The sequence below is a fragment of the Haliaeetus albicilla genome, chromosome 21, assembly GCF_947461875.1.
Source record: "Haliaeetus albicilla chromosome 21, bHalAlb1.1, whole genome shotgun sequence".
Lineage (NCBI taxonomy): Eukaryota > Metazoa > Chordata > Aves > Accipitriformes > Accipitridae > Haliaeetus > Haliaeetus albicilla.
This window is the reverse complement of record NC_091503.1, coordinates 7303393-7322477: the sequence shown is the minus strand read 5'-3', so window position 1 is coordinate 7322477 and position 19085 is coordinate 7303393. Positions and strand designations below refer to the sequence as shown.

Here is a 19085-nt window from a genome sequence, read left to right as displayed (position 1 = left end):
CTTTTAAATCACTTTAAATTTAGAGTTTGGCTGTCTGCTATGTATTGTCACTGTAAGGTGTGAGGTGCCTTTTCTTTAAAAAACACACATCTTTCCCCACCTGAAATCCCCCCCAAATCCCCAGTATTTAAAGTATAATCTCTGTCCCATTTTACTATATAGCTAGTCCAGCTAGTGGAGTTCACTAGTAGTTTTTTGTGTACTTTTTAGTTCTATGATAGACAAAACATAGAATAGAATAAAAATAACACTGGACCATTTAAAACTCAAGTAATGCTCATATTAGAAGTTTTCTTACAGCAAAAAGACACTGATTCAGAGGTTGCTGCATTATTTTCTCCGTGGGGAGAAAGCTGCTTTAGAAACCTATTGGATTTGCGTATGGTCTTTTTGAACCCTTTCAGATGTGTCTTTGTAAGTACAAAGTGCTAAAAGGGTGAACAAGTACGATCATTTTGACATACACTGTTGGTTGTTTTAGTGGAACCAGTGCATCTCCCTTAGACTGCCAGCAATGACAGGAAACAGCCTCCATCTACTGCAGGCAGAAGAAATAGGAAAATGCAGTCTGGATGCAAAGACTTGCCCTGCAGTGCCGTAGTCCGTGGAAGCTTTATTACTGAATTCTATCACCAGAATCTCAGGCTTCAGCAAAGGAGTTAGTGCTGCTTGTTTTAATATTGATTTGTGAATGAGTAAACATGAAAGCATTATTAACTGTACGTTGTTGCATAATTGTGTTTGAGAGCATATTTATCAAATAAGCCCAGATGGAAATGTTCTTCTTGACAAAATTGGCTATAATGGTTTTGAAAAGAGGTTAAAAATTACATAGTATTCTTGTTTTTCCAGTGTGTGTTTGACTGCCAAATTTCTGTAAACATACCAGTGCAGTAAAATGTAAAAATAAGCATATTGAAAAGTACAGGGAGAAGTGAGGAGAAGAAAAGCCTTTCAGCCTCTGATCAAGTTCTTTCCAAATGACCTTTCATATGTGTGACAGGCCCAAATTTGTATCTTGCATGAAAACCTTTTTTTTTTTTTTTTTTTTTTTTTTTTTTTTAATGAAGAGTAAATGTTGGTGTGAAGGGAATGTGAAAAGAAAAGCAGGCCTGGATGCCAGCTTCACAAATGTCTCCAAGATGGGAATTGTCACCTTCATCCACAGTTGTGATCCACCTCCCCCAGGTGGGGGCAAGGGGGCACAGACAGAAAAGCACTGTGAAATTCAGTCCACATACAAAACCAAAAGAGAGTAAGGAACCATAATTTTATGCCGTACAAGTTAGACGACTACCAGTTAAATGTAGCTTGAAAAATATCTGTAAACCAAAGTGAATGGTATTTCACCAAATATGCATGTTGTGTATCACTTAGTACTTCCTGCAGTTTCACAGATGATAATGATCCTGGCAGCTTTAACTTTGTTTTGTAAATGTGCTGAAAAACGTCTCTGTGAACATGAGTATATTCCAGTGTACTCAAATGGCACCATAGTTCCCAGCCAGTCTCCTCAGGCTAAATGATTAATCCAAACTGTATATTATAGTTCTCATGCTGTACTTTTCCTCCAGCTAAGTAAACTGGGTATTTGCAGAGATTTTTCAAATTTAATCAATGTAACTGAGGAAAAAATCAATAAGGTTTACAGAACCACTCCAGTCCTTATTTTCAGTAAGAGTCATTGTGATCTTTTTTTCTCATTGCCAATGTTTTTGGTAAGAGGTACCAAGCAATAAATAACTAGGGCTGTATACTGCATGTTAACAATATTTTTAAGGAAACGGGAACTTGCAGTGCTAACACCAAAAAGCTTGATCCTTTTTTTTCCTGGCTTTCTGAACTTACTAATTTATTTCTACATCAGCAGACTCCAGACTCCTGCAATGTGTGTAGTTCTAGATGCATGCTTCAGCTGCTGTTTTTAACAGATATGAAGTGTTATCAATCCATGAAGTTAATATTGGTGCTGTCAAATCCAATTCGATAACATGAAGAATTAACACTGAGAAAGAACAGATTGTTTTGGTTTGGTTTGGATTTTTTATTTTCTGTTAGCAGTTTCCGAGACACAAAAAGCTTCTACAGTGTTGGGATTCTTCTCTCCCTGGACTGTGGTTTTGGGTTTTTTTGTTAGTTTGGTTTTTGGTAGGTATACTAATTTTTTAACGTCAGGGCCACAAGTAAATTCTTAAAAAGTCAGATGAATGTAGTTGGTTTGGTAAGCTTGGAGTAAAGTATGTGATTCAAATCCTGCTAGCCTTACCAAGAAAGTCAAAAAGAGTTCTCTTGGTAAGTGGGTAGGTTTGGTTCTGGTGCTGCCTCCCTCCCAAATATGACAAATTTAAAGGGTGAAAGAGAGCACTACCTCCATCTGGTCTCAGTATTTGAATAGTACCAGCTATTGGAATTGGAGCCAGTTGCTCCTACAGTAAATTTATTCTTAGTGAATAAAATTACTTGGGCATTACAAATTTGTGATTGAATAGTATTAATAATGTAAAAATTAAATACAAATAATTATTGAATAAATACTCCTTCCACTGCAATTAAAGGAAGTGCTGTGATCCAACACCCCCCCCCCCCCCATAAGATATTGTGACTTCCTAAGGTACTGAAAGTGGTTACATATTAACTCGGTGGAGGATGGAGGGGAAGCACTGCAAAACAAGTTATACGTTTATAAATACACAATTTATGTTGTAGTATACTATTAGCTTTTGGTTTAATGTTTACTTGAAGTATGGAGATTTGGGTTATTAATGTCTGTATAAACGGCTTATTCCCCTTTGTGTGCATAATTAATCTGCAATTTTTACGTTTGTAAATTTCTAAAAGCCTTAATTTAATATAATCTGATGTTTTGGCACAGAGTGGCTATTATGTCTGTCTTTAGTAGCCCCTTATCTTGGATAAGAACACTGCCTGGGGTGTGAAAGAATGCAAATAGATACTCACTAGCTTTGCTGTTTGTCTTCCCTTGAGTTTTGTCTGCTTTTATAGTTCTGTATCTGGATGCCATCTCTCTTTTAATATCCCTTCAGCCTTAGGTTTGGACTTCCTTGTTTTTTAATTTCCTTTTTCTTTTCCCTCCTATTAATTTCTCTTTCTGTCCACCTGCATTCAGAAATTCCGATACACAAACAACTGAATAAAAAATAAAAGTACCAAAGAACTCTCCAAGTTTTAGTCCTATTGAAGTAATAGAAAACATTTTCTAGCTTTTTTTGTTTGTTTGTGTTTTCTAATGATCTAAACATTAGATCAAGTTTCAGACAAGAATGTGTCTCAGAGCTGTAATAGGAACCAGTTCAGGATGGGCTGGTTATGGAAGTTGCTTCTGTGACTTACAGACTTTGCACTTATGAGAAAAATTACCATCCCGCCATATATGATACTGATTTTTTTTTTATCGTTATGGTAGTGACAAAATTGGCTACAAAACCATTGTGACAAGAAAAAAACATTATCTGCAACGTCCCTAGCTCATATTATCACTTCTCCACTGTTTTCAAAGAAATCTTTGTATGTTTATTTTCATGCTGTGATGAATGATAGCTGACACAAAAGAAACCCAGCCAAGCCAATGCATACAGATCAGAGCCATAATACGATGTTCTGCAGTAATGCCTACTGACAGTAAAAATCCCACAAGTTTTAGACAGCTATAAGGAACGTGAGCATTTTAATTCTGAATGTTTGTTCAGTGGGGTCTATCGGCTTCGAGGGGTGTCTGTGTCCTGCTCCTCACCTTGCCACATTAATACAAGAGGCACAGAAAAAGTGCTGTGTAGTCATCTATTACTTTTTTTTTTTTTATGCTAGATTGAGCTCCCTAATAAGACACTCCCTCTTTTTTTGCTGTTAATTTTTTTGTTCTCATGAGAAACAAGTGTTGACAATGACAATTTAACTTTTGTATGTTTCTTACAGGCTATAGTGACCCAGTCAGTTGAGGATTGTGGTGAATGAGGCCAGCTAAAGTCTGAACTTCACTTATGTAAGGTCTTGGAAGATGTGGCCTCATATTCACAGGTAGACTTTTAAAAAACTCTGTAGATGTCTCTGTCATCTCTTAAGAAACTTGTAATAATTGCGGTCAACTTATTGTGTTAAACCTAATGGATTCAGTTCTCACCTCTCAGTTATTTATTTATTTATTTTGTTATTTATGTATTAAACACAAATTAGTTTTAGGCCCATGAAACTGAGCTGGAGAAATCCAGCAATCTAGTATCTTTGCTGCATATCTCAACAAAAATGCTTGATGCCATCTAGAGATTGCACTATTACTGACCAATTGACTATTTACAAAGGCCTGTGCTGTATGTTACCTTTTTCAGGCTATTTCAATTTAGATGCAGATTGGAGAAAATAAAAGTACCTTTACAGTCTGTTATGCACCTCTTTAAAGGACAGAAACTAATTTTCTCTTTTTGAGCTTTATTTTTACAATGCTTTTTTCTTGTAATTGCAGGGTGTTATTTTTGTAAAATGGTATTTGTCTCATTTCAAAGGCATACCTTAGTAGAACCTCTTTCACAGGGGTAAAAAACAATGTCATAGGCTTCCTCATGTTTATTAATATGCCATTGTCTACTTCAGTTGTTGCTTCTGGAATCCACTATAAACTGGTTTTACTATACTTTTAGCAAGAATCTAATGCTGGGGTTGACAAAAAAAAAAATCAGTTAGAGGCAGGTATGAATTATATAACTTTGAAGTTAATTGTAATATATTTTGAGGTAAAAGCGCAAATGAGTTTGAAGCACAGTCTCCAGAAGATGGCAAAGGTTGGTGAGGTTTTGGGGGTTTTTTGGTTGGATTTTTTGTTGTTGTTGTTGTTGTTTGGGGTTTTTTTTAGCAATTTGGTCTATGAAGCATTGCACATTGAAGAAAAAAGTACAGGTGACATGGAATGATTAAATTCAGTAATACTCCATGTATCACTTTGTTGAATGCTTGCTATGAACACTCATTTGTAGGCAGATGTGGAGTGAGGAAGATCTGGGTGTCCTCTGAAGGTATATGGAAAAGGCAAAAGCTGTGGAGAGTTGTTTAAGGCTGGTTGTGGTTTAATTTCAGTGGAAAATAAAATCAAAGCCTGTGTATATTGTGCTTATTTAAGAAACTATTGATATTTTCTTTATAGTAAGATATTCTTCTGCCCATATTCTGTTTTATGCAATCCTTGATTTCAATGGATAATGTACTTTTATGCTGCCCAGTGCAGTTGTGTGGCTGATGGAAAAGACAGGTTCTTTTACATGGGGCTGCATTTTGGTAATTGTATGATATATCTTATGTAAATACTTAAAAATTTGAGATGTATTTTTTCCATAAAATTCTGATGAAGACTTCAGGTACAAAGTTGGAAGCATCTGGATTCTAGTTTTTTTGCTCAAGCCTGTCTTTACTGGTTGCTCTTTGGGACAAAAAGCACAATACAATTTTCAGTTATGTATTTTCTCTTACCAAACTCTGGGCTTCTGACATAGTCAAAAGGAATTAGGAAATTGAGATTATATCTCAGTGACTCTGCCAAATATATAAAAAGAGCTTTTCTGATGTCAATGCTATCAGCACTTGTTATCTTGACTAGGCTTGCTGGAATTGTGCCAAAGGAGCTTGGGATGCGACTATCACTTCTGCTTTGTAAAATGGGTTTTGGATGATATATTGCCATGCACTTTGCCTTTAAACTGTTATTTTTTTGACACCTGGATTGTAGTCAAAATTGCATATTGTTTCGGGGCATTCAGGTAGACAGTATGAAACCGTAATGAGAGTGATAATAGAGAGCAAGTAATGTGGAATGATTTTATTAAATTTTATCTGAAACTTGATGAGATCAGCACTTAGTAGAAGTAGAATACCTTCTGAGAAAAACTGTGTGTGTACAAAGATGAACCTTGGCATGTGACTTGATAATGAGTTTATATTCTCACTGCATATATTATGAAATAAAGTTTTAAAACACCAGATTATAAAATTAGGTACATAGTTTAAAATCTGACTTAAAATTTTAAACAGGGTAAGAGATTTAATTCTCAGTGTTATGGTATAAGCTGCACAGATAATACTGTTTTAGATGCACAAATGTACACCTATACTGCATTTGGGATCAGCTTTTCATATGGATTAGATAAGCCTATATGGGTTTGATATGTTTATATTGGTATATCTGCATATGAGTTGAGATGTGGAAATCAGCTTATTAATGAACAGAGAGGTATTAAAGCAACAAAAAGCTATATATTCACCTCATTCAGAATGGGTTTAAGCGTTCAAATGTTTGTTTTAGCTACATAAATTTCTATTAAGATGAGGAAGATAAGCTCCAGATTTGTGAACTTTGAAGAGCTTAACACAAAACCCAAACATTATGTAGCTGTCTGCCCTGTGCCTCACAGCCCATTCCCTCCCCTCCTTTTCACTGTGGGTTTTTATAGCTGCAAATGTTGTTTGCAAGTGTGCATAGGAGGCAGTAATCCAGGTCATCATAATATCACCCAGTCTGGCAAAACAAGAGTGATAAACAAGGGAAAAAAAAAAAAATCCTTTTGTTGTTATTAAGGAAATACTACAGGAGAGATGAAAAGGCAGCTTGGTTGTGGGACAGCAATCCATAATTTACTTTGCAGATGTCTCTGTAATTTAAGCAGCAGGCAGAACAACCGCACAGTTGTAGATGCTCTGGGGAAAGGATACCCAGAGCCTCGTAAATCATGGTAAGGATTAAAAGCAATGAACATTCATCTTCTTAACCTCGTAAAGCAATATTGCAAAGCCAAGGATTACAACTTACTGTGCATGTAATCTTTGTTCAGGGATAAAGGGTGTCAACTTTTTAAAAAGCTTCTCTCAATTAACAGCAGCATCTACCTTTTGAGAAGGGACCAAAAAAAAAAACGTTTTAAAACTGATTTTAAAACAATTCCTACTCTTAAAGGAATACATAACATTTGCCACAAAAGAAGGAAAAAAACAAGATTGATTCTTGCTGAACCCATTGTTTGTTTCGAAGTTCTGATCTGTTTGTAACATTAGTATTTATGAATATGTTTTTGAAAACTTTGCTTAATAGACACAACACAAAAAAGCCACTTACTTTTCCCATTGTAAAATGGTGGACTTCTGAACAACCCGTTCCCTTGCTTGACTTCAGCTGCTTTTTCAAGTATGATAAATATTTGACTCAACTACTCGTGTTTAAAGAATAACCTCATAATGAAAAAACATACCACGTATTCTGTCTGCTAAATAGGCACTGTAAAGCCTGAATTAATCTGTCTGCTTTGGAAATGTTGCTGGTATACCTGTAAATAAGTTCTAACTTATCAACCAATGTATTAAAAATATTTTACTTCCATAATCAGGTTGACAGTGTAGAGGGACTCAAAATATTTGAAAGGGAAAAGAATGTGGGTGGTGTCATGAAGAGGGCCTTTCGTAGTCCAGCAAACCAAGAAAATCAAGGAAGTAAGACTTTGTCTCTTGCTTATCTCTCTCTTTTTTTTTTTATTTTTTATTTTTATGTGTGATACATGACACCAAATTCTAGACATTTCTATCAGGGAAAGGAATACAGGAAAATACTGTTCAGCAGAGTCCTGTACTGCATTAGTGACAATGATGATATTCAGCTTTTGATATGTACTACGAAGAAAGCAAAAGGGTGTCATGTTCTTGTAGGTTTGATCAAAACTAATGGAGCAGACCTGAAGGAGAACATGGAAATAGAGAATGAGGCTGTTTATGAAGCAATAAAGTTCAGGAGAAGGAAAACAGCAAAATTAAAAATATATACTTCCTGGAAGCAGATTTCAGTGAACTCAGATAATTGATAAGATCCTAAGGAACATAAATCTAAGGAGTTAGAAGAACTGGTAGTTCTTTGAATAAATGTTTTTAATAGTAAGAAGAAAGTGGTAAGGAGAAGAAAACCTGTCATCAGTGTTTACTGATCAGTGTTCTTATTATTTCGTTCAGTCTTTTTCTTTATCTGTGATTAGGTGGGCATCAGTTAATACCAGTGACAATGGTATGAGATCTCAGATTATATAGATCACTTGGTTAAGTTATTTATTTTCATATTAATTAGAATGTGATGAAATTGATCCCAGGTTACTTAGAGCCACCTGAATCTTTCTCAGATGTATTATCTGAAACGTATCTCAGAGATGTTTTACAGAACATGAGCAAGATGGATAAAGTATCAGAAATTTAAGTAATAAACACAGTAAATACAGGATGCAAAAAGAGGAGATTGAGAATTATAAATTAATCTTAAGAGTAATTCCTGGGAAAAATAAACTATTTGTAATATAGGTGGCATAAAAGAGTAATTTTAAATATGAATTTGCCAGGAACAAACTGTATCCTTTTGCAGCAGAATAATTGAACTTGTGGCTATACCAAAATAGTAGGTATCGTCTACCATACGGTTAGTAAGATTTCTCATAAGGTCTCATATAATACAGTCTAGACAAAACTATACAGAGTGTATGGAAAGGCGGTAAGAAAACAACACATGGAGAGCAGTTATCAATTCTGAGCAGTCTGAAAGAATTTTTTTGAGTTCCAATTTTCAGTAACTTGCTTGTTAGTAGAGTAAGAGGTATGAGTGCTGAATTTGTATATAATATTTGACTAGTAGGCTTAAAAGACTGGTACCTTTTCACTTTCTTTATTTCCTTTAGACCAAGTCATGTTATCGCTATTGTTAGCACAAATGTATAGCTGTAGGCTTCAGCTTTTCTTCTAAGTCCTTATAAGCTATCCTCTCAGCTACAAATAGCTGATACATTTTGTGACCATTGCTCCTTCTTGTTCCTTTTTGGATGTTTTTAAGAAAGCCTTTAATAAACCTGTAGTTTTTGGTTGTCTCTTTCATTCCCTTGATTCCAAGTATCTATTCTGTCAGTTATTTCCAAGCTCTGACATCTATTTAGGGAGGGTCACATATGTATGTATGCAATATTAAGTTAATTTAGAAAACTAATTATTTATTCACAAGTCCATTCCATTATTATTATTATTGCAGAATACAGCTGCTTAAAGACCTTTGCATTAATTCTGATCCTCCTGAAGCCTGCACTGGAACTGCAAGATTTTAATCATCTATTTTTTAATGATGGAATTGGAAAGGGATGTCTAAGCATTATTCCTTTGGGACCCATGAGTGATAACTTTAAGGCTGTTTTGAAAGCAATTGTATTAAGCATTTGAAAACAGTTATGAAAAACTTTATTTCAATTTTCTTCTTTAAGAAAAGAATAAAACTTTAAAACCTCTAAAAATTGAATCCATTGCACTATAAACCAAATTAATCTGTGGTCTAGCTTCATAGTCTTCAATGGTATTTTCATACGGTTCGGTGCTTTGAATATCTGGCTTCAACACCTCAGAGTAGTCAAGCTTTTCAAAATTATGAGATCTTGTAGCTATTGGGTTTTAAAAAAGCAAAAGTAGGTATGTATGACAAAATAGGTAGGCTTGAAGACAGCTCTGAGAATTGGAATATAAATACTGACATTTTCTTTGGTAGTCAGCATGATTAATTTAGTGGGAATTTTCTTTCCTCCTTTTAAAATTAATTTGTTTACTGACTTTATTTTCAGATCTTAATATGTTCTGTTGCATTAATGTTGTACTTATTTCATTCTTATTTACTTCATTGCCTGTCCCTTTGTAATTTGACAAAACATTTCTAATGACATCGGGTAGGTGGATGAAAAGGCCACAGTCCTGAAAAGGACTGTGCTCCTGAAACAGGTCTTCTGTTACGAGTTGGGAGACGCTCTTCTAGTTCTCGATTTACTGCTTAAAAAAATCAATCCACAAAATAGCTTAGTATTTATTAATCAGCTTTAAAATTAATGCATCTTTGAATAGAAATGCTCTAATATTGAAGAATGATGTTCCAGAGAGAGATGTCCTTCAAAATAAGTTTTCCCCTTGTATGTTCTTTAGGCACATAATCGTTGCTATCATACAGAATACAACTATCATACAGCATCTTTAAGTGAAAGATAGAGTTGGCCCAGATCATGATTGCCGTATTTCTGTCTTAGAATTTTAAATCTTTAAAATTTAAAAAAATGGAAGAGGTGTGTGTGTATTTTGAGGCTTCTGGGTAATTGAAACCTTTGGATTGTCTACAGACGCGGACAGACATTATGTTATAGTCTTTATATTCAGTTATTATTTACAGAGTCTTTTCTAGAGAGGGCTTCCTGAGTACTGACAGAAGATCACAATCACAAGAATATTGGTTTGTCAACTGCTTCAGGCCAGACTGTTTGATAGCTGCTTATAAACAATGCTGTAAAGTTTCACAGGCCTCAGGCAAGACTTTCTGTCATCTCTTCAGGATAGCTGTATCCTCTGATTAGCTCATGAAGCCTGTACTGAAAGTGTCTTCCTGGGCAGCTCTTCTGGGGTGATTTTTCTTCTAATTTGACTATTTTTCTTTCTCTGCTTTATTTTCTTACTTTGAAAGTGTGAAATTTAATTTAATTTCTAATATTCCATTGGGTTGTTTGATTACTCTAGAAATCTAGCTGATAAAAGAGAGGATGCAAGGAGACAGAATTTGCTTATATATCTACGACGTGAGGCAAGAATGATGCAGTTGCTATGAAACTAAATACAGGGCTTGGATACTATTTGTGCATAGACTTTATCTTTCTATGGTTTCATGTAAACTTGAAGGTGATTTCTTTCCCATCAGCATTCTTTTTTCATACCGTAAATGTGAGCTACATGCACAGTTTTTCATCTTCATAAAACACATCGTACTGCATTCATGAATCCTGGAACAGGTCACTGGTTAAGGGTCCGTGATTCATGAAAACCATTAAGGTAAAACAGTGAAGGGAACAGCTGGCAAAACCTGTTCTTTAGTTAGGAGTATTAATTTGGCCTAATGTAAATATCTTTTTATTATTTTTAATAAATCCTTCTATAAATTGTACTATGTATGATGGACATAGAACATGCCACTTTAAGAAAGCAAAATGACCTAGTGCTGGTTACAACTGCATAGCTGAGACCGAGATTTTTGTAATCTTCTCATGCACAAATGCATGCACCTTTTAAAACTAGTTATTGATTTGGGATTCTTGAGATTTTAGTGTCAACTTGAGATAATTTAAAAAGACATTAATTTTCTGAGCATGGGTCAGTTTTTACCCATTTAACAAGTTAATTGAACAAATATTCAAGTTTCAAAGACTATACCTGATTGAATTGTGACTTCCCAAAATGGAGTCCAAAACTAATCCAAAGTAAGCAAGTTGCTAAGGAAATGCAGAATTTGTTTCACGTGGTTGAAATGAGAGTTAAACTAGATTATGCAATATTTTTATTCATCTGAAACAAATAATAGAAAATCACAAATTATTGTTGCCTTGCCACAGAAATAGCTGCTTATAGAAATTGCTTGTAAAAGTTTGCAAGGAAAATAGAATGTTCTGGAGCTGTTAAGTTTTTTCAAGAGTAAACCTTAAGTTACAAAAAAGAGGGTGATGGGTTAAGTATTTCCTCCTACTTTTCTGTGTTGTCAGCTTGTAGGTTCAGAACCTATGTGTTCATGAAGGGCTGTAGAGAGTTCTGTATTTTCTATACACCCCCTGTAGGGTTTACAAAGGTAATATGGGTATTTCAATATCCTGTTATTTTGGGTGTACAGGAGACTATAAAGGTGTTGAAAGATGTTTCCAGAATATTTTTTCTGCAAACTATTTCTTATCTCAGTAGTATGTTTGGTAATGGATGCCAAGGCTGCATTTATTTATCTGACGTGGACATCAGTAGTAAGCATATGGGAGCCTCTACAGAGCTAGGTTCTGCAAACCTTTATTTTGCACTGGTAAGCTTGGCACTGATTTCGCAGTGCTTAGTGGTATTATGTAAGTATGAGCTTTGGAAGGAATGGAGCTGAGGTTTTCAATTAGAACACATTATATACTTTTAAGAATTACTTAAATATGTATTTCCAGGATGGTATATTACAGAAATTCAGATTGTTACAGTCCACTGGGTACATACAACATGCTATAAAAATTCCAGTCAAGCTTCATGGAGGAAAAACAGATGTGTACAAAATGCTCTAAAATAGTCAAGTGCTTATTGTACAAGATCAGGAATATCTGTCACCTTTAATATGAAGTACAATCTGTTAAAAAAATCTTTCACTATATGGGGAGATTAAGCACACAGAGACTATAACCATTTAATACACTATGCATGACTCATTCAAAAAATCAATGTTGATTAAAAATCAATGGCAACAGTGTAGGATTTTTGTACTTTCACTACACCTGGGGAAAACGTATTTTTCTGATATAAATCTGAGGTTTAGCTGAAGTAAAACACAAAATAAGGCATTTGAATATGAAAATCCAGCCAAAGTGTGGTTGAGTTGCCTTAAACAATTTCAGGTTTTTTTAGATTAAAATATTTAATCATATAATTGAATGACTCAAAATGTTACTGTTTTTTATACCAAGTATATTTTGCTTAAAATAAAAAAACAACCAACAACAATGCAAAATTGAAGTAAATGTTGTGGACAAGTGAGTCATTATTGCCTCTATTTTTGGATGCCCATCTTAGGACATCATGTTGCCACCCATATCTCAAAAAGATCATTCTGTTAACTGCTGTTTAACATAGGCCTAGTGAGTTTGTTTCACAATGACCATGTCAAAACCCAGGCAATCTAAATTCACTAATAATGTAAAACAACCCAAAAAATCCTCAGTTCCTTTCTCGTATCCATCGTTCACCTGATCACCTCCAAAATCTTTATTCGTTAAGACTGCTGTTGTAAAAGATATAGATGGAATCAATGCGACCTGTTACATAGGTGTAATATTAACACATAATGCTTCTCGTTTGCTGATGAGTGACCTAACTTATAAAGCTTTGAGTTCTAAAAATTGGAAATGAGAGCTAAAATATAAATTGCATGGTAGAAATGCACAGATCATGAATAAATTATGTCAAAGCTCTATGATCATATAGTCTTATGGATAGAGGGGAAACAGTAGGTGTCATAATAAATCCTGATTAAGTAAGGATTTTGGTACTGTTTCACATGATATTTTAATCTGCATTTGATCTAGATGGATCAACAAAGAGAAAGCACAAAGCTGGTTTTAGAACTGTTCCTCATTATGAGAAAATGGCTTACATTCAGAGTGAAAGTGTGTGTCATAAGGATTTTGCTATGGTTTTAGACCTGGCTTTATTCAATATTGTCAGTAACCTGATGGGTGAGGACACAGAAATATGTATTGCTTATCAAGTTTGCCATCTACAAAATTGATGAGAGTTAAGAGTGTTTAGAGGCTAGACTCAGCATTCAAAATAACATTGAAAAATGGAGAAGTAATCACCAAAAGGAGTGGTGAAACTTAAGACAAATGAAACATCCTTGTGCAGAAATCACCAGAGACAAAATATTTGACTGAGGAACAACTGGTTAGGTAACTACTTGGGGGAGGGGAGGAGGGATTACAAACTGAAGATGACTCTGTAAAATCATGTCAGGATGGAGGGTGCAAAATATGGGACATGGTTTGGTGACTGAAGAAAGGCAAATTTTGCACACATCTTAAAAAAAGGCCAAAAAGACCGTATAGGGAACTACAGTATGGACACTCCATGTCAGCTTCTGGGGGATCATGAAATCCTCCTAAATTCCATGTCTGGGCCCATGAAGAAGAAAGTAGTGAACGGGAAGAGTCAGCATGGATTTACCAAGAGGAATTCATGCCTTACCAACCAGATTGTTTTCTGTGATGAAATGACTGAATTTGTGAGCATGGAGAAAGCAATGGGTGTTATTAACCTTGACTTTAATAAGGCTTTCAACACTGTTAGTGTTGAAAATGTTCAGTGTGTAATGACACTCTGGATGGGTGGAAAACTAGATGGATAAGAAGGTGGTTGGATGGTTGGGACCGGAGAGTATAGGTTAATGGATCATGTGCTACTTGAAGGCCTGTGAAAAATGAAGTACCTCAGGGGTCGACCCTGGGGCCAGCAGAGGTGGCATCTGGGCTGTTTTCATAGGGGCACACACAGGAGATTGAGGGAGAAGAATTATCCCCCTTCTGCTCAGAACTTGAGACCTCATCTAGATACTGCATCCAGTTTTGGGCCCCCCAATACAAGACAGATGTCAACTAACTGAAGCGAGATCAGCAGAGGATCCCCAAGCTGGTCAGGAGCTGGAGCACTTGTCCTGTGAGGAGAGGCTGAGGGATCAGGGCTTGTTCAGCCTGGAGAAGGGACTGCTTTGGGAGGATGGAGCGGCAGCTTGCCCGTACCAACGAGTAGGTTAGCAAGAAGATGGAGCTGGGCTCTTCACGGGCATGCATGGGGGAGAATGAAAGGCAACAGGCATAAACTGAAACAAGTGGGGTTCAGACTGGATATGAGGAAAAACTTTTTAACTCTGAGAACAGTCAAATTGCAGAACAGGTCTCCCAGAGAGGCTGTTTAGTCTCTGTTCTTGGAGATACTCAAGGCCAGACTGGATAAAGCCCTGAGCATGCTGGTCTGACCTCACAGCTTACCCTGCTCTGAGCTGAAGATTGGACAAAAGATGTTCTGATGTCCCTCCAGCCTGAATTATTCTGTGATTCTATATAGAGTTTGGGAGGCAATTTTTCGTCTCTATTCAGCTTCAGTAATGCTTTTGTCATGTTTTGGTCATTATACTTTGAGAAACACATGAAGAGTTTCTCAAAAGAGCAAAGTATCTGATTGGTTAAAAAAAAATCACATGACATGAGAACCTTTGAATAAGTATGGCTTTAAAGGCAAAAGAAGAGAAGATGGAATAAATGAGAAATCTTCATTCGACATGATAAGCTCCTGAAAAGGGGGAGAATAACCTGTTGTCCAGATTCAGGACAAGTAGGGGCAAGAATTAAGTGCTTTCTTTATAGCAAGAAAGACTTGGATTACATATAATTAAAAATCTTTTATAATGGCAAAACCACCACCGAAATAGACTGTATAGGAGAAGTATGAAGTCTTCATTATTAGAGACATTTAAGAACAGAAGCATGTCAGAAACATGGTGATTTCTGAGAGTAGACAAGAGAACATTTGAATATATTTCATATTGTGCATGCATAGACTATGCTAAAATGATTTAAAGCTTTCCTAGCTTCAAGCCCCTATTGTTTGCAGTATAACTGGGAGGTAATTTTTTAAAAAAACCTTCAGACAGTGAGTGTGTCAGGATTTGTTCAAAGACTGACTTAGCTGTCGGTTTCACTACTTTTCTCTGTAAGATTTATGTCAAATCATGTTAAAATATAACAGTACATTTTTACATGTCTTTGTACAAAACACGCAATTTTAAGTTACAGCAGCCCAAATTCTAACATTCACAGTGTATATCTTTAAATGCTGCTAATAAAATACTGATATGTTGCCAATTTTTTGCAGCTCATTAAAAGAGCAAAAAGCAAGCCATTATCATTTTTCAAAATTTGGTTATCTGAAATAGAAGTAACAGCTGTAGCTGTATGAGAGTTGATCCTCTGTTTTCTTACATAAAGAGCAAATTTTTCTGTTACCTGTGTGTGAAAGTGGCAATAGTCTACTCTGAAGTATATGTATTTACAGCCTGAGGAACAGAGTCAGCATAAGGAATGCGGTCTCTTCTCTCCACGTGCTGCATCAGACATCCCTCCTGGTGCAGGACGCTCTCTTGTCTTCTCTGCTGTGTTGCCTGGTACACTGAGAGCAAGGTTGCTGGAGCCAAAACCATACCTTTTTCCTTGTGATTTGTTTGTGCTTTAGGAAAAGTAGTAGTGTGACATGAATTGGTTTTCTTTCTAGACAATGTCGTGTCATACTCGGAATTTAATGCAGAAATTGGGAGTCTGCTCTGTGTAGACTGAGAAGTCAATTCATGACTCACCCAGGAATAGCTGGTCCTGTTCATTTTGTGCGTTTCAGAATCATAACTGTTCAGTTTCCACCATGCAGGCAGGGTAGCACAGCATTGTCTGAACTAGCGGTTTCAGGTGATTCTTTTTCAGGGTCTTTTGACTCTGTTTTTGCTGGAATGCAGACAAGCTAAAGAGATGAGGTTTAGGGTAGACTGCTAGTCGGCCTATATGGACATGAGGCTGAAGGCTCCAATTCTTGCAAGATTAAAGGCTTTAAGTGAAATGAATTATAAAGGGAATAATGTCTCTCCTATATTGTCAGGGCTGATAACTTCTCTACAGGTCAAACCTTGGTTTTGGTCCGAGTGGTCCCTGAAGCAGTCATGTCATCTTATGTGTGGACTGAATCACGTGAACCAAGTAATTTTAGAGCAGGATAAACAAAGTAAAGAAAATGAATTTTATTACAATATGCCCTCTATACTCTGGGGTTTTTTTAATGTGCTATTTTGCTCCACAGTCCTGTTGTACCTTTTGCTGTCAGTCATACCTCACAGACCCCATTGTGAACTGATGAGAAGCAATAAAATATCTTTTTAATTGTAGACTATGTGAGTTACAGTGATATTTCACGCATTCAACCAGGTGACAAAGGCACAACAGAAAAAAAGCTAAAATACTATTTTAGTTTGGTTTAATCTTCTGTTGGAAGACTGTTATCAAGCATAATGGATGTGTGCCTGAAAGAAGATGTCTCAGTTTCTCTGTAAAATACAGGTTTGTACTAAGAAAACACCTGAATATTTCCATGCTAATGGACAGCTGACACTTTTCTTACATCTGTGTGTTGGGATACTGCCTGTGGGGTGACTCCATGTGCTTAATGTCTGATGACACTAGAAGAGATGTGTTTTGATTGACTTCCTTATTCTTCAAAGTGTTAATAATTCTATTTAAATCTGAGTCTCATATGAGATCTCACTATCTGAGGTTTTGCCCTCAGTATTGACAGTATTATGTGAATACAATCAGTAGGGAGGGCTTCAGAGACCCTTTCTATTCTAATTGCCTGACCTAATTGCCATGATGGACATCCTTATTAGACAGAACTAGGGAATTTCCAGTTTTTACTGAAGTCTCTTGTCCAGCATGTATTGTTGAATGTTGAGTTTGTGCTAAAATTCAGTTAGAAGTTTTTATTGCTCATTTGATTTAAGTAGCATTTTACATTGATTTATTTCTACTAATAAACATGGTAGTGGCACTCTAAATTTAACTGCATTTTATAAAATACTGTGTTATGATATTATGCAATTTGTGAACTTTGCAACTAAGGTAATTGATAGTGTGGTAACATGTATGTTACAGGAAACTAAAAAGATTAACAAGCCAGTAAGGATGCTAGTTTGGATTGATTCTGGTTGTAATCTCACCTACCAAGAACTTTGGAATCTGCAGTTCATTTTGTATCCCATAATTTAAGATGTCAAGATCAGATGGACTTGTTAACTTTATGAGCTAGAGAAGTGGAGTACAATGAACTATTATTAGCTGAAGCTCACTTAGCTTCACCCGACATATAGTGATTTGCATAAGCTCTTCTACGCTGAACTGGTGGTGTGGTTTAAGCCCAGCCAGCGACAAAGCACCACGTGGCCGCTTGCTCACTCCTTTTCCCACTCTTGGTGGGATGGGGAGGAGAATTGAAAGAAAAAGGTAAAACCTTGTGGGCTAAAATAAGAAAAGTTTAACAGGACAACACAAGAAGAGAAGGAATAATAACAACAATAATACGAATAAAAGAATACATAAAGCGAGTGATCCACAATGCAATTGCTCACCACCTGGAACCTGATGCTCAGCCAGTTCCTGAGCCGCAATCCCTCCTCCCCTCTGCCTCTGCCCCCAGCTGCCCCAGTTTATATACCAAGCATGACATCATATGGTATTGAATATCCCCTTGGCTAGTTCTGGTCACCTGTCCTGGCTGTGCCCCCCTCCCAGCTTCTTGTGAAAATTAACCCTATCCCAGCTGAACCCAGAATAACTGAGCACTTACTTTTGTAGTAAATGTTTTCTCACATGGTTTGCTGTTTTTTCATTACTGAGGGTGTGTTGTTTCTTTCTGAAAGCTGAAATATATGTATCATGCTGAGCAAAGTGTGTACCTGCACCTGCTACAGATCTTTGAGAGAAGTGAAGAATAATTTCACAGTGAGGTTTTGGGGTATTGCTAGTGAGAAGAATTTTCTGAAACATCCCCTTGGCTCTACCTCTCATTTCAAATGGAAAGCTCAAACAGACTCACCCAAAAGCTTTTTATTCCTTACTCAAAAAAAGTAAAAGAAAGACAGAAAAGGAGTATTGAAACTCTGTAATACCTTAGGTTAAAATACCTTGTACAAAATGTCAGCTTGGAATTCATGTCTTGAATTTGGGAGAGGAGTAAAATGTTGTCTAGATTCAGAAGTCATATAAAATTTCAGGATTGCACATCAGACTGGGAGGGGAAATCTTGGGTAAATCAAAAAAGCCACAGTAGAAAATTAGTCTTTTTGGAGTCTGTATTGATTCATATGTTCTTTCACAGTGCCATGATCTTTCAGGGGCACTCATACAATACTGTAATAACTGATTATGAAATAAATGAAAGGTGATGAAATTGGAAAGTAGAATGTAGAAGTGCTATGTGCTACAATAGCATTCAATTATCCCAGCACTTCCTTAGCAGGAAACAAGGAATAGACTAGTGAGGAACTAAGAACAAGTAACAAGATACAAAGCACCTTTCTGACACAGTCATTTTCTATGAGGTATGAAAGTTGTCCTGTAACTGAAGCAAGGAGTGGGCTAGAAAAGGTAAATATTGAATTATGTGAAAGTGCTAATACTCTGATGAGGAAGTTGTATACAGAAATCAAAATAAAAAAAGCACTTATTAAATGAGAAGTAGAATAGATGCCAGCTCTGTCTATTTCTGGATTCCACTAGGTGGATCAGTAAGAAGCTTAAGATGTTTTGGGAACACATGCAAGCTTTAGAAAAACTTGTGCCTGCTTACATGATCAGCTGTTGGTATGAGTAAGAGTAACCGACCTCTGTGGATGAAAATGGGATGTTACACACATGAAAGTGAGGCAATAAGATAACCTGCAATAGTAA

General features: G+C 36.1%; 1 protein-coding gene across 1 annotated transcript in view; it reads left to right on the top strand.

Moving 5' to 3' along the window:
- The first annotated feature begins 3715 nt into the window (after positions 1-3715).
- CDH12 (cadherin 12) overlaps positions 3716-19085 on the top strand; it is a 367336-nt gene continuing 351966 nt past the window's right edge. The window contains exon 1 of the mRNA XM_069808913.1: positions 3716-4035. The gene's annotated coding sequence lies outside the window, so the exon portion shown is untranslated. The remainder of the gene's footprint in view (positions 4036-19085) is intronic.